Genomic DNA, 16,685 nt, shown 5'->3' on the forward strand with positions numbered 1-16,685 from the left:
TACCCAAACCTCACAAAACAACTCACTGAGGCATGTAGGTTGAAAATTAACCTGTAAACAATAAAACAAATGAAATCATCCTCTTAGACTGACACTCTGCATTACAAAAGAGTAAGTAAGAAAAATACAGACTGGAAGGAAAATGCAGTTCAGTGTCTGCAGCATGTGGCTAGGAAGCAGGAAGAGATCCACCTGGGATTTTGTGAAGATTTCACTGAATTCAGTATCTGTAGCAGCAGTCCTGGCTCAGACACAATGCCCCTGGGACTGCTGGAAGCCACCAGTGTGGTATCACCAGTGCATCAGGCACCTCACCAAAGCATCCTTCAGCAGTGGTGGACATCCTGAAGGGTCAATCAACACAGCTAAAATCTGTATATAACTACCTGTAAGTGTACAAGCCTGTTCTCTTCCACCTAACTAAGGTGCTTAAGTTAGAGCCTTTGAAGCTTTGGTGCCCCTCTCTAAGTAAGAAAGAGAAGTAGGATACTTCAGGAGGTGGCTTTGGCTTTGTTTCCAAGGGGCAATTTTTGCTGGTAGCTAAAGCAATGCAAATCTTCACCTCCTCTTCTCCCCACCCACCCAGCACAGGTAGGTTGCTCCAGTTGACAGTGGAGCAATGTTGTCAAATGGGTTACAAGAAAACTCAAAAAAACCCAACTAGCCAACTAACACACCAACCAAATAAACTCCACAGAAATTAGATAAGCCTACAATTTAGTGGATGAAACAAGTAGTGACCTGATAATGAGACCATTTGTTCTCCATAAACTTGTTCATCCTCATGGGTTTAAGAATACAGAATCAAATTAAGAGTACTGATGAGCACAACAAGTATCATATTCCACAGGGCCTTTCCTCGGGGACCATGAAAGTTTGAATGGCTGCATGAACAGATACAAAAGAGAAACACTAAGAACAGGTAAATCCCAAATTCATAGTAAATTTATGAGATGTGGGATGACCTTTGCTCATCTTCCTTCATCTCTCATCCTTACAAGGAGAGACAATAACAGGTTGATTTTACTTTGTTATGTTAGCTCTTTTTCAACAGAATCAGTGGCCTGTATTTTGTTCCTGTACAGCTACTGCCAGCCAAGGTTATATTTGGACTAATGTGCTGCTTTGTTCACAGCACTGTACAAGAAGTTTCATTATAAGGACACAGACACAATATTTATTCAATCACTGTAATACATTACATTCCTACTCAGTGATATTTCAATATACTCACACAGGAGTTTAGAACTGAAAGTTTCTAACTATCTTCCACATTTTCTTCATCATGTAACTTTATTAGACCAAAACCCTAAATGAATATATATATATATATATACACATTCGTTTATAATATATATATTATATATATATTATATATATATGTATTTATATATATATAAACATGTATTATGCTTTTTTGCTAGTGCTATACACGGTTGCATGCACACATCTTTGCCTGCTCAAATAGGACCTGCAGCCTAGCTGTATTTGTTAAATCTTGCCCAACTCTATTTGATAAATGCTTCCTTTAAAATCTTTCCTCTATAACATGAAAAGTCAATGCCCTAATATTAATTCGCCCTTTGAAAGCGAGCCAGTATTCGGATGGATATTGACTCCAGGCCTGCTGGTTGTTCTACAGCAGTGTTTGGAAGGCTGCTGTTCTAATGAATGTGCTAACATTTGATACACACACTAAGAAAATCAATAGCACTATTTTTACAAAGGCATGTGGCTTTACTAAGTACACTGTCACTACCCCGTTGTGCAAAATTTACTAGAAACCTCCCTATATGACTAAATTGCTGCATCTGGTTCATTTCTCTACTTGCCTGCCAGAATGCATAATTCCAGACTTCAAGGACATCCAAAGTCAGCCTCTGAAGCAGAAAAAATATGGTTATTTAAGTTTGAAGTGTATGTGGCAGTCAGTACCTGAAACTCTCATGCAAGTGTCAGTTTTTCCTCATTTCTGCCCTGCTGTTTGCACATAAGACACCTAGGGGACCCAAAGGTTTTCACATCAGAAATTCCTGCTTCTGTGGTTTCTGAATGAATTGTTTAACTATGGGCAGAGAATAAAATGTTTTTATAATCACTGTTGAATAAATTAGTCTCTGCTCTTTAGCTCCTTGTCTTTTCTAGGAAAATGCACTGCAAAATTCTTGAATCTCAGCCTTAGATCTGCTTCAGCCCATTTAAGTCACCCTGTTTTTCAAGCAGCTACTGAAAATATCCAGTCCATGTGAGTGAATAAGCTAAAAACCTGTAAGGGAAAGGAATATTTGTAAGAAGCAAACTGAGATGAAATCCAAATGCAATATATATTCAAGGACTTCTTGTCACACTGACTTAATTCTAGATCTGCAAATACGTATTCTCCTGAAGGAAGTGATTCAATGCACTTTTCAAGTATGTAGGAATGTACTTGAACCAGGGACTAAATATAATACCAAAGAAGTCAACAGTTAAGGCAAGATAGAAGATCAAACAGGTAAAAATCTAATAGTGCATTCAACTATATCTTCAGTCCCTGAAAAGTTTCAAAATTTAGTAATATAAAACTATGTGAATCAATCAAAACTAATTACTTTCATAATTTGACTCTTCAGAGCTAATTAATTGCCAAAACATGGCACCAGCCTCATCAGAAGGAATAGAGATTTCGTCCTATGCATTTGTTTATGCCTGTAGCAGACATAGGTTAGCTGAGAAAGGAGCCAAGCAGCTGCACCAGAGAAGAATTCAGATTTTTCATGTGGTCCACATGTGCCAAAAGATGAGCTGGTGACTTGCTCAAGAGAGCTTTGGCTGGAACTCAGGAAAAAAAGGAAAGTTTATGACTTAGGCCTTTCCTAATTTAAATGATTCTATGAGTCTCGGACTTTAAGTAAAAAAGTTTATTTTTTCTTCTAGTTCGAGCCAGACATGATCATAATAGAAAATATATTACTTGTTTTTTAAAAAATTACCATATATAATTTCAACACTAGGGCTCCAAAGGAAAATAAAATACTGAAATATTCATATAGTATATGGTATCCTTCTGAAATCCTGTAGAACTAATAGAGAAAATAGAATATTCTTAGCAGAGATTCAGAGAATGCTCACAAAATGAAATGTTTGGTAATTCAAAGAATATTTTTCCCCACAATCAATAATTAGACTGGGAAACTCGTTGTCACAGACTGTTATGTAGAGAATAGAATCAAAGTGCAGATTCAAGGGAAGAATAGGCACTTTCATGGGTCACAAGTACATCATAAGCACAAACTCAAATATAAATCACGTTCCATGCAATATTTCAGTATGGGACATTAGCAGTGAGGTTTTCTTGGTGGGACATTACTACTGTTGCCCTTTTGTGATTCTTCTTGCTTTGTCCTCCTAGATGCCTGGTGGGTGTCCTTACCAGACAAAATACCAGGCTATCTAGGTCACACACACCAAGTGATTGCAGCAGCTCTACCTCTTCAAAACATTCCTCTCTCTTTTGAGAAAGGGATAAAAAGAAGTTATAGCAAGTGGCTCTTGCTTCTCTTACAGGAGCACTGAGAAGCTCTGGGCTACAGTGTTCTGCAGGTGGCCCATAGCACCCCAAAAACAAGCACAGCACGTGAGCAAGCCTGGCCACAGCTGCAGCAGTGCCTGTGGCACAGACCTGCACACAACCTGGAGTAGCCAGCACAGCCAGCAGGCACAGCTGTGGGCATCTCAGAAAGCACCAGTGTGAAAGCCTGGGCTGAAATCTCCTGTCTTGCTAGCAGTGGTCATGAGCGTAGAGCTGTGATGGCGATGCCCACTGCTGCAGCAGTCAGCCCTGCCTGCTGTGATCCTACCTATGTAAATGTCATTGTCCCCAGTTTCAAAAGACACCTAGGATAAAAAAGGAAATGAACTAAATCACCCAATTTAGCTGTATATTAGGTGAAGAATTGATCCCAGTGTTCTAAGGCCCCAATGGACTGCTTTAGCTCCACATTCCCTCCTACAGAGACACTACAAAATTAGACTAAAGTGGCCACTATGCATTTATAAATGTCTTGTACTGGGAATGCAGAGAGAAAAAAGACTGTTCTGCCCTTCACAAGCAGTATCATGTAAACAGGAAAGAGTGGGAAGGCAATCTCTGTTATGGGCCTTTCTAATGAAACTGTACTTGTGAAGCTACAATCCAATAAGGAATAGGCAGGAGAGCACAGGAAACCTTCTATAGATCCATGGCTCATTCTGAGCCCACATTATTCAAACTAGAACAGTAACCTCGTGCAAGAAGTCCAGAGGCTGGTGACTGAAGAGACACCACACACTGCTGCCATGTGAGCAATGGTCAATGAAGTGAGGGGAAGCATGCAGAGGCAGAGCATCCATGGAGCTGATGACAGGATGGAACAGCAATGAGGTCTGCAGAGAAATGTGTCTGTAGTTCACTGAGCTACTACAAACATTTGCTGAATTCCTCCCCACACTCTTCTGTCTCAAAATATTTAACCTGCCTCATTAAATAAAGTCCTTTACCAAAAAGTCAGGTTATTACAGATTATTCTGGGCATCACGTAGGAGTAGCTAGCACACAGATATTATGTTAGCTTCTAGGCAGGTATCCATCAGGTCTAACCTGATAGAACACCAGCTGTTTCTTCTCTTCAGCTAACATGCTTTTCCACATATGAAAGATATAAATGCCCACATTTCTGCCAGATCAGTAGGCAGTATCATTAGCACCCAGAGCATGGGCTCTGCTGACTCTTTGAGCTCCTTCTGCTCCTCAGGCAGTTCATTCAATCATGATTCATTTTAAGCAGATGATTTCCACCATGCTGGACAATTTCTTCTTTTTTTATTACATGATCCCTCCAACTAGAGGGAATATTTTGGCACCATGCAAAATTTTGTTATGTGCATGGATACATCATGCAGGTTGTAACTATCCCTCTGGATTTATGATAATCAAGGATGTTCCAGAAAGGGAAGAACTTCATTATTTATAGGCTCAGAGTTTTATGAGAAGTACATTACTGCTGATAAGTGTTTCTCTAAGATCTGATACTTTACCCATTGCTGCAAGAGGACTAATAATACTGGAAGGCATTAATCTGTCTTACTCAAAATTTTTCTGATTAAAGCACTAAGAAAATATCCTTCAGGCTCAGTTAAGACCCTTTGTAGAGTCAAACACCTAATAAACTCTACCTAAAGGAGACCTACAAGAAAGGCAGAGAGAGACTTTTTACAAATGCGTGTCATGATAGGACAAGGGGAAATGGTTTTAAAATAAAAAAGGAGAATTTTAGATTAGATGTTAGGAGGAAATTCTTTACAGTGAGGGTGGTGAAACACTTGAAAAGGTTGACCAGAGAAGCTGTGGATGCTACATCCCTGGAAGTGTTCAAGGCCAGGTTGGATGGGGCTTTGAGCAACATGTTCTAGTGGAAGATGTCCCTACCCATGGCAGGGGGGTTGGAACTAGATGACCTTTAAGGTCCCTTTCAACCCAAACCATTCCTTAATTCTGTGCTATAAAAGATAGCACTGTGAGATAAAAGTACCAGCAATCCAATGCCATGGGCCAGCCTCTGGGCCCAGGGATGGGATGAGCTAGGGATTCTTTGGTCAAAACCAACACAAGTAAGATATGGGTCTGTGTGAGGGAAAAAACAGCAAAAACTGCCCAAACAGCAATGGGCCATGTTGCAAGAACATCCCCAAGGAGTCAGCAGGAAGGTCTATGGCCACAGAATACAGGGAGATTGAGGTTGTGAAAATGGCTTGGGTGCTTCTTATTTTTTATTACAGTTAGACAGACAAGATTCTGAGGTCATTAGCTGTAAATAAAAAGTTTTTTTAAAAGATTAAATCTCATCAGAAACTTTGAAAGAAAAACAAAAACAAACCTTCCCTTGCAAAAAACAACCCCCCCAAAACAAACAAACAAACAAACAAACAAACAAACAAACAAAAAACCAAAAAAAAAAAACACATCCCAAAAAAATTAAAGGCTCTGACTATTGCCTAGGGACTCAGAGGTTTTATGGTGCCAAAAGGACACCTGGTCACATCCTCCTGCCTGTGTTAGAGATACTTCTAGCTGGCAGCCCTTCCCCCAGGCACCTGGTGGTGAAACAGCTGCCAGTGTAGGATACCAACCTGTTGTGAGGTCCTGTGGGATTACCAGAGCATGGGCTGCATCAGAGTGAGAAGGACGACAGCACACATCTTGCTCCACAGGCTGCTTGTGGAATACAAAATCTACAGGAAGAAAAGAAAGGCCCTGGGTTTGCTGTATGTGAGATGTTTTAATTTGCACAAATGCAAGTGACAGACACTCTGGAAGTTTCCACTTTGTATTCTGCTTTGATCTTAATTAGTATGAACTTATTCTTCCAACAAGGGAAAACCCACAGAGCACTGATCAAGAGAAGAAAACTGCAATAGTTCTAATAGTCCCCTTCACTCAGCTGTTAATACTGTACTTAGGAGGGTTTGTTTGTAGTGGCATATCATCTCTAATGACCAGGTTTCACAGAAAGAAGTTAAATTCATTGTTGTGGCAATTAAGAAAAGCTACAGCAGGATCACACACAAGGTGAAATATGCCCTGGATGCCTTAAATCTGTTCCCCATAAATTATGAGCAACACATGGATGTTGGTTCCTCATCAGCCTGAGCCCATCTAACTGCAGAATCCTCAGACTTGGGTGTTCTCTGGCCAGCTTCTGTGAATTTGGATATTCCCCTTTTGCCTGCTAAAATTGAAGGTGACTGTTTTTCTTCCAGTTAGGCATGCTGAAATGCCAGGGCACTGGAGCTGGTCAGTGTTAGAGCTGTTTGAGGAAGGAGGCAGGGTCCCATGGCCAGGATGTAAGGAAGAGCATGACCCTGGCAACTAGCTGATACACAGCTGAGGTGCTTGTCAAATTACAGTGAAAAAGAACAGTTTGCTTTCTGTGAAAGGAAGGTGCTGATGCCAACTAACAGCGCTGTGGCAACTTCTCAGGTGGCTGCCCATGACCCAAACATCTGCTGCAAGAGTGTGATAGAAGAAAAAAGTGACTAGGTCTGACTAGCATCTAAATCACTTTTGTATTAACTGGCCAAACTTCTTGCAAGACATGCTCACTTTTTTCAGAAAAACATGTAGTGAAAGACAAGCAGCTCTTTTGCAAGCTGCAAAATACAGTCACTGCAAGTGGGCACAAGAGCAGATGAAGCAGCCAGTGCCAGGAAGCATTATACCCCCTGCCAAAGAGCCCCTCTATGTATTTATTGTATGTTAAAACAAGTAGCTCTCTGCAAGCTCCATTTCAGAATCTAGAGGTAGGTGCAGGATTGGTTGGCATACTGTGACAGTGCCAGTGGTATGGTGCAGGAACCCTGGCACTGTTATTTTGCCTCAGACCAGCCCTGCTGGGCATGGGAGGACTGGATTTCAAAAACCATGGGCACTCACAGCTAGTGGCAATTGCAGGTCAAGGTGCAGCTGCCCTGAAGCTCCTGGCACCAGGTCCTGAGGGCATCTCCTTCTTCCCCCTAGCAGGTGCTATCTGGTCAGCCTCTCCCTTTCCAATTAAACAGAATATTCTATTTACAGTGATGTTCACTACAGCTGTACAGGTATTTTGGACCTTTCTGCTCCACAGAAACACAGCAGTCATCCCCTAAATGAATCTTACCCCTCAACAGTCTTCTTGGGTAGATACTGTGTTTTCAGCTTTCCTAAGCAGAAATCAAGTGCTTTGAAACTGAATGCTCTGCCAAGGCATGAGCGGGTTTGCAGCTCAGGGCAAGGGGAGCCAGCCATGCACCAGGAGGGCAAGGACTCTGCTGTGTCACCAGGGCATCACGGCCTCCTACAGCCCCTGCTCCTGTGCCCCAAGGGTCTGCCCCATGCTGGCTCTGCCTGCAGACTTCAATAAGCCCCCTGAGATGTACCAGAATGGGATTTGCCTTTGCTTTGTTCTACCAAATGGATGTAACAATGACAGAAAAAATGCACAGAGAGGATTTTCCAGCCTGTCGTCCAAGTAGAAAATGAACAGGAAAAAAGAGAAGGAGAAATTAGAGTAACAGTGAGGGTCAAAATAAAAGCAAGAAGGGAAGATAGGGTGGAAATATACCTTTGAGTCTTTGGCCCACATGCCTCACTATTCCAGCAACTGCATAATGTAAATCTCAATCTCAGACTTGTTTGACTGCTTCTGAACTCTTCTACTCTCATTGGAAAGCTATTTTGGAATCGCACTCCTCTCATGGCTAAAGTCCTTTTCATTTCCAGCCTAATTTTATTCATAAATATATGTCCACATCTTCTTGTGGAACTTCTCTAGTCTTAACTACAGTTAAAGTAGTTGTCCCTGGATGTAAACCTCACAGTTCTGGTTTTATGCTTCGTTTAAAGCTATCTCAATGTCTGACCTGCTGCCAAACACCTGATAACAAATATGTGTACAGATGTGACATTCCCTGGTCAGAAAGGTGTCCCTCTGCCTAGCAGCTGAATCAGACAAACCCTCTCACAGCTCTGATTCAGGACCCTGATCCCAAGAGGAAGACAGGGCCACCTTCTGCCAAAGCTTCCTCTGGATCACATCCATCATACCTTAACAATGCAACCACCTCCTTCCTTCCCACTCACAACCTGCCTGGTGCAGAGAAGGGTGTGCAAATGTTGTGCAGGGCTGTTTTACAAGACCCAAACTCCCTGGCATATGCTGTGACACCTGGGCTGGAGAGATATATATAGCAAATGTACTGCCCAGCCACACACCACCTGGGCTCCATGTGTGTGATGAGTGTCACACAAGGAACACCCCAGCCACATGTTCACATGCAGCAAAGCTGCTGAGTCTGTCTGCAAACCCCAGTGAATCTTCTGGGATTTCTGGACATTTCACTCTGGATGGAAAAGGAGGGGTTTTCCCTTGGAATATCAGAAACCTTCCTCTTAGACTACCTTTGCTTGGTTACAGAAATAAGAATTTCATAAGTAAAAAACAGGAAACAAGCAGGAAAAAAATAATACTGTTTTAGAAAACCCTACAGATATGAAAATTACCTAATCCTTAGATTCAAGGCATATTAGGGGACCAGAAGGATATATAAGTGCTCTGCTGCCTGGATTATCTGATGGAGTAACACTCAGAAGTACTGCTTGCCAACTGCACACATAAACCTGGTTTATCGCATTCCCAATAAAGTAGATTATGCTTTTGTGGTGCCCTTATCCACATGTTCAATCAACAGGACTGCATTACCTTCCTCAGTGACCTTCATATTGCTCTTCCAAATTAAACAGCTGTGCATTAGTCTCCAGCTCTAGCTGAGGTACTGGCTGCAGTGCGAGTGGTGTGACCTGGGGAGGAGCTTCATGGTGACATCAAGGTCAATTATCTCAGAAAAGAGAGGAAAAGTCCAGCAGAGGAGACCTTCACCTTTCACCTTGAACCTGCCATGCGTGACCAGGAAGGCTCAGCCACTCAAAGAGCTTTGTGCTGCTACAAGTGGCAGCAGGCACCAGAGAGAAAGGGAACACAAAGAGCAGACTTTCTCCAGTGCTGCTCTAATTAAGCAGTTAATTAGGTGTGAGCTGAAATGGATGTGTTGCTGCACTCTGTGGGTTTTGAGTGGGTTTCCTAGTCAGAACTAGGGCAAGGGTGCAAATTTTGGCTCAGTTGAAATGAAGCTGGAAACTTATGATTTAATCTGCCAAGATTTTCTCCAGTGCTGAAGGACTTTACCAGTTTCACAGGTGATATGAACCTGTGTTATAGCAACCCATCTCCTTGTTCTCATTTGGCATTTCAAACACTGTCAAGTCTGAGGGACTTCTGTGTTTTAATTCACCTGTCTTTGGCAGCCTGTGGTTTCCCCGAGACAGACTTTAGTTCCTGGACAGCCCCACTCAGAGATCCTTCCTGCTTACCTGAGTCCTGAAGAAACGCCAAGGAGAGAATGTTCTCTATTTTATGATATTTTATCATGCATTAAATAAAGAGGTATATATTTTAACAAAGCCAAAAATATTTAATGTTTAAGTTTGCAATTATTGATAACTATCTTAAGACAGAAATCCCTAGATATTTTAAAACTCTAGCCATATTGTCCCAGCTGTGTTATCCATAGAGAATATGATACAGCTATGTAAAGCTGCTATGACTGCTAAGTGTATTCTATTATCTCTGCTAGTTTTGTCCCCCCTCCCACACTCTCCATTCATTTCAGTGTTCACTAAATATTTTAAGCTTCTTAAGTGAGTTCATGCATGCATTACAAAAAAGCACTTTGGGAAAAATTTATGGCTATTTTATCCATCTCAATATATGGGCATGAACGTACCACTGATCTGCAAAGAGCTGTGAGACACTGTCCCTTTTCCTCTTACCCTCCCCCTTCAGGAAAGAAAAAACCCAAACTTTGGAAAACGGGTCATGCGAACACAGGGATTTCTATAGGGAGCCCTTGGAACAATGCGTGCATTTGCCAGGCGTAGTGGGCTCCCATTGTCTGGTCTTTCAGCACATAATAGAGGCTTTGCCAGTGGGGAGCCTAAATGGGGAACTAATGGATGGACAGTAAAGATGATGTCGGCAGAAAGTGCAAGAACCTCCTTCTGCTTCTGTTTCTTTCAAAGGCTTGAAAGTGATAGTGTGCATAGTAATTCCTCTCCATTGTGGTGTATGTAACGTTTATATTCATGCTATGCTTGCTGAAGAACTGCTGGCTGTGGTCAGCAGAGAGGCCTCTACACATGCCTTTATCCCAGCAGCCTCCTGGAGTTCAAACTGTATGGAATCCATGTGTGGGGAGCAAAACACCAACTCTTATGTTAATGAAGATTACAGGAGGGATGAAAGCCCAGCTGCTCACCCACTGACAGCGACTGGAGGATTTTCCCTTACAGCAGCAAAGTACCCAACTATAGTCAAGTTTCATCAAAACTTTCTTTACTATCCGTTTCAGAGGTTTCACAGCTGGGCTGGAAAATTTACACGGAGATAAACTCTTCAGTCAGACCTCAAGCAAATGTAAAAATGGCTGTTATCTTTCTTTGAAAGCCCCAGAGATGGAACTACTAAAGCAGTGCAAATACACATATGAAAATCTACCTATTTAGAGATGGTACACATACAGAATTGCACAGAATTCAGAGAGTTAATTTGTCCCCGCTGATAAGTTAGATTGTGGAAATGAACACAACTTTTATCTTTGAGCACTTTTAAGCCACATTGTATCAATTTTAAGCAAAATAATTATTTTCTGTTAAATTCTGTGAGATGACTCAAGAAGTCTGTAGAGAGGTGATCAGTTCCCCTTCACTTTCAGAAGACTCTTCCCCCAAGGATTTGAAGTGACAATCAGCAGCAATGGCAGTTCTTCCATCCCTTCCTCCATCAGTCTCCTCCTCAAACTTCAAATTGTAAGATTTTAAACACTGCTATTGCTACAAGTGAAGAAATAAGACATTACTGAAGTATCACTTTTCAGACCATTCATCAGTCCTCAGTATATCTTTGGTCTGGGAAAAAAATCCACCTACATTAAATCCTTTTTTCCCCTGACCTTTTGTTTTCAAAATGCTTGATAACAACATCCATTCCAACTTCCATTTCAAGAATCCCTTGAAACCTGTGAAAATCATCTTGCTGTATCTAGAGTTGGACACTAGCAGGAAAATGGCTTGTTTTTAACCTGTGTATCCTCACTGGCTCCACCCTGAGCTAACAGCGATCTCCTGAGGGTACCATGGTGGCCCTGCATAGAGCAGGCTTGCAGCCTTCACCTGTGAATCCACGGATCTGAAAACTGGTTTCACCATGGAGAAACCAAAGGTTTCAGAGGGGCTGGGATATCTCTTTCGTCACTCCAGTTGGCCCCTCCAAGGAAAAATGGTAGCCCATGGAGAAACTGACAGCACTGCCAACGTGCTACCTAATGTGAGCATTAAACCTGTCTTAAATAGAGGAAATTAATACCAAGCACCTAATTTGAATGGCATCTCATTTGGGAGAAAGCCAGGAAATATAAAGGTTGGTTTGCTCTGCTCATCACTCACATGACTGTGCCTTTTGTTTTTCAGCCTGATGAGAGGCAAGGATAGAAAATCAGCCCCAGCTCTGAATTTCCTGGCTTTTGTCAGTTGATGTTACACCCATGATATTATTCGAACAGGGGGTTTTGTGTGTAACAGATAAATGTCGACAAAGCCCTGTCTAATGCCTTTTAGGTTGCTAGGAAACCTGGCTCTGTAGCCACCACAGAAATATCTCTGGCTAGGGGATTAGATAAGCTCTGACTTGTTTTGATTAGGTGAGCTTTATTGCAGAAAAGACAGCAGCATGCTTGACATCGTAAAAATATGACCTGCTTACAAACCCGGGGCACAAGGATCACTTATTGCTCATGATGGCATCCATGGGAGGACACTTCGAATACTTTTCTAACCTGCCAAATCACTTCTCTCCAGAAAAAGCCACACCTCCTAATTAAGGTCTCTTCTGGTGCCCTGGGAATTGGGGCTGCTGCTGCTAACACCACTGTGTTAGACCATACTGAGGTGAAAAGTCATTTTCAGCCTAGCTTAATTTCACGTGTCAGGAGAATGGGGGTATTTGTGGTGTGGTGGGCAGCACAGATAACTAAGAATTAGATTACCTGCCCTCTGCTCTCAGCTCTGCAATTTAATGATTGTGCTTTGAAAATAAATTTGAACGAGTTGTACCTGTGGCAGATATTTATGCAACCCCATTAATGGAGGAGCTAGAGGGAGTGAGCCTCTCTGCTGTTGCTCGTGGTGACCCAAGATCTGCTCAGAGGAGCTCAGTCTCTTCCCCTTTCTGACCCTGCCTATGCTGGTCTAGGCCCTACCTTTGCTGATAGGACATCCAACAGGCATTTGGGGAAATGGTGGAAGCTCCATGCCCTCCTCATAAGTGGTTTCCACCCCCTACCTCTTTACTGACAAGAAGTTTTTGCCTTTTTCTAACTTACTGCAATTCAAGAACCTTGCTTCTTGTCTTGCTCATAGCATATGTAACAAACAGGTTATCCCTTCCTCTCTGCAGAGCCTTTTATATGGTTGAACACAGTTCTCCTTTCTTCTTCAGTCAACTTTTCTCTGAACAAAACAACCTAAATGTTCTCCATCTATTTTCACAAAGTATATTTCCCCTAAGCTCTTTAATTCCATGATATATTATCTGTGAAAGCAGGGCAGATATTCTGCAAGCTATAAATGAAACCAGCAATATTGAGGTGAAAGCACCAGTCTGACCACATGCTCAGTCATGCTGTACCTGTAAGCTATGCAGTTTCTGTCCAGGTTGCTGGCAATAGTTTGGGATCATATTATCTGCTCTTTAATCAGGAAGGCATTGAGACAGGCATCTGGAACAGTCAAAGACCCTGGGTTCATGCTGAGGTGTGAGTAGAACTCAGGAGGCTGAGTTTGGTCGAAGTTCATGTTTACATATTCACATTTAATAAAGTACACAGCTCAGTGTTATACTCTTGTATGACAGATGTACACTGTATCAGTCAGAAGAGAGAACTAGCTGCATTACTAATGAAGTTTAAAAAGGCTCTCCCTCAGTTCACACCAATTACATGAGAAGTTTCATTCACAGAGAATGTGTAATCTGTCCATAATCACAGCATTTTAAAAGAAATTTCTGCTCATCAGTCTATCTCAGGTAAAGCTATTACATGAGCTAAAATATGATCAAAAGGGTGCAAACAATCAGGCTCTTTCCAGCTAACTGGGAAAGCAAGTCTCAGAATAATGAATTCTGTGCTGAGAACACTGCAGCTGAAATGTTTCAGTTGGGAGAGCTCGGTACAAACAGGTACTTTCCAAACCATTCAGTATATAAGTTAATATTAACATTAGGCATTGCACATTTAACTCAACAGTCTAAGAAGCTGGTGTGCTCCCCTGCACTCATGGCTGAGCCTTGGGTTTGTGTACTGTGCTCAGACACACCAGTACGTCCTGTGACACTGCTATGAAGGAGACAAAAAGCCCTGTTTACACTGTCATTGCAGCTCACACCTGGAGCAAGCCCTGGCTCCCTGGCAGCCTGTATGGCATGGCCTGTGTCCCTCGGGAACACACAAACCGTGACCACACTGCAGTGCTCTGGGAACAAACCTGGCACCTTATCAGCCTCCACTGCAGTCTGCAACTGGAGGTGAGCATCTCCTCACTCTCCCAGCACCAATGTCGGAATGCACTTGCCCCAGGCATGGCAGATGACCACATCAGCATCCTCCTTGTGAGGTGACCAAGCCAAATAAAGGAGCGCAGAGGCTGCTACAAAAGCAAACTGCTTGCTTCTGCTCTGACCATGCCTGCTGCCATTGCTTCCTCAGTACACCACGTCAGTCCTACCACAGAAAACCTCATGCACTGGGGTGCTGACAGAGCCAGATCAAACTAGGGCCATGGATGGCCACACACAGATGCCTGTTAGAGCCTGTTTTGGCCAGATGGTGTTTGTTGCCCCAATTATATTCCTGACTCTTAACTGTCAGCCAAGCTGTGACACAGCAAGTTGTTATATGAAGTGCTTGCTGGGTCTGGATGTCATTGTTGGCAAACAAGGGCAGGAGGCTGCTGTTGGAAAAGGCTGCTTGTGTGTGTGTGCGTTAGCAGTACCCAAGGCAGTGTGTGTGTGTGTGTGTGTGTGTTAGCAGTACCCAGGGTGAGGTGAGTTTCTTGTCCTGACCCCTGAGCTGCCCACCTCTGCTGGAGAATGGCTGAATCACACAGTGTATCTTTCCTAAGCACAGCTGTACCCAAAAACATCCTATTGCTCTCATTTCTTCAGTAAGTACAGCTCAGACAAGATACCTACCAGAGCCACAGGCAATGCCAGAAGCATGGCTTCATGCCTAGGGCCCCTCCACTTGTCCTGAGCATGGCAGCGAAGATAGAAGGAGTGAATGAATGGCCTCAGAGAGTCTCATCTGTTGCAAGGCTTGTTAAAGTCCCAGACCTCTCAGACCCAGCAAGATGCTCAAGTCTAAGTGACAGTGCAACATAGAGCTTAATGTTATGGCACACAGGTCCTGAGCCAGTGTATTTCATGATAGATGGAGGCATGTCAGCCAAGCTGCTCCAGTATAATCACTGGCACCACAGCTCTCTACATGCACAGCCTTTGTTTGGATGAATATGAAGTCAAAGTACTTACTGCTGCAAGCCAAACCCACAGCATGAACTAGCCTCAGTTATGTGATGTGCAGATATCCCAGAAGTGCTGAATATAGCAGCCCTGAAATACTTTTTGCACCCAAAAAGCTTTTAGATTCTTTTATTCACAAGGTTCAGTAAAAATCCCAAGCAGTCAAATAATAAGAGGATTGATATAGAGCTCTCCAGGTTTTCAGGCCAACTGGGAGGCTGGTAAGCACAGCTGAGTGAGATTTGTGTGCCTAAGTCTAGGGACATTGGAGAACATTCTTGGGAGGAGGAAGTGAACGCGTCCTGGTGTGTGTAGGTAGTGTCTGGGGTGTGCAAATCCCTGAGAACAACCCTCTCAAATGCACTTAACTTTGTAAACAGAGGTAGCTATTTAGCTTGCTTCAGCTGGGCTGATATGGTTGCATGTAGATGATTGGGAGACAAGGGCCAAGTGCCATCTGACTACAGATGGACTACATGGATGCATTCAGTCATGGATTGTGTTCGCAAGGTCTGAGAGGAACAAGTACAAATTTTGCAGCTGTACTGTGCACATTAGTGGTTTTGGCAACTGTGAGCATGCTCTTACAACTCTACAGATGACAGCAAAACATGCATCTCAGTGATACAATGGGCTCTGCTCTATTTGAAAGGACCAACATGACCAACTGACTATACTCTTTGACATATCCTCCAAGAAAATAAAAACTCCTTGGATTCACAGACACACAGAAAATCAGTGTTGCCTGTGTACTGTTGATGTGTTGCTGTCACAGCCTCTCTTGAGACTTACCCAAACAAGATGCCAAGCACTTGCTCCCCCATTTTTCCTCCCACTTCTTGTTCCAGGGATGAAGTCAAGAATTATGTGAAAAATCATGGGTTGAAATAGGAACAATTTACTGGAAACAGCAATGAGATAAGAAAATGAACAGTAACAGCAACAATATTAATAACAAAAGTGTGCTAAAAAAGAGGGTGATTTACATGCAAAATGCTCATTAAGCCCAAGTTGGCATGACCACAGCCAGTGGCACCCCACCTCAACTTCTCTATCTGCCACACTTGCTCCCAGCTGGAACCCACACTCCTTCTTCTCAGAAGTCCATTCTCAGGGAGTCCTTTTCCCCAGCCCATGACATAAGATGGTATCAAATAATACAGTGCCTTGGCCATATCCTCCCACTGATTTGGGCCAGAACCAGAGCAGTTTCCCCAGACTCTTTTTGAATCACCTCACCTAAAGAGTCAGGCAGCAGAGATTGGCTGTCAATAAGGTCACAGCATTAAGAGGGGATGTCCCGTGCCCGCTGTTCAGCTCTCCCTTCCCTGAACCAGGTACATAAACATGACTCACTAACAGACCACACACCTTCCGTACAGTTTTCACAGCTCCTAAAGATGGCATGTGACACAGAGTAAATGGCTGAAGTTCAGCTGGAGCCAGTGAAAAGTTTGCCCAATTTAGAAATGGAGTTCTCATCAGGGACACTAGCCAGACCCA

General features: G+C 42.8%; 1 long non-coding RNA gene across 1 annotated transcript; it reads right to left on the reverse strand.

Moving 5' to 3' along the window:
- Positions 1-11,132: 11,132 nt before the first annotated feature.
- On the reverse strand, positions 11,133-16,057 carry LOC128809493 (uncharacterized). The gene is made up of 2 exons (XR_008437744.1): positions 15,975-16,057; positions 11,133-11,440 (listed from the first exon to the last, which is right to left on the reverse strand). It is a non-coding gene; the product is annotated as an uncharacterized LOC128809493 (long non-coding RNA).
- Between the last annotated feature and the right edge of the window lie 628 nt (positions 16,058-16,685).

This window comes from Vidua macroura, chromosome 6 (genome assembly GCF_024509145.1).
Source record: "Vidua macroura isolate BioBank_ID:100142 chromosome 6, ASM2450914v1, whole genome shotgun sequence".
NCBI lineage: Eukaryota > Metazoa > Chordata > Aves > Passeriformes > Viduidae > Vidua > Vidua macroura.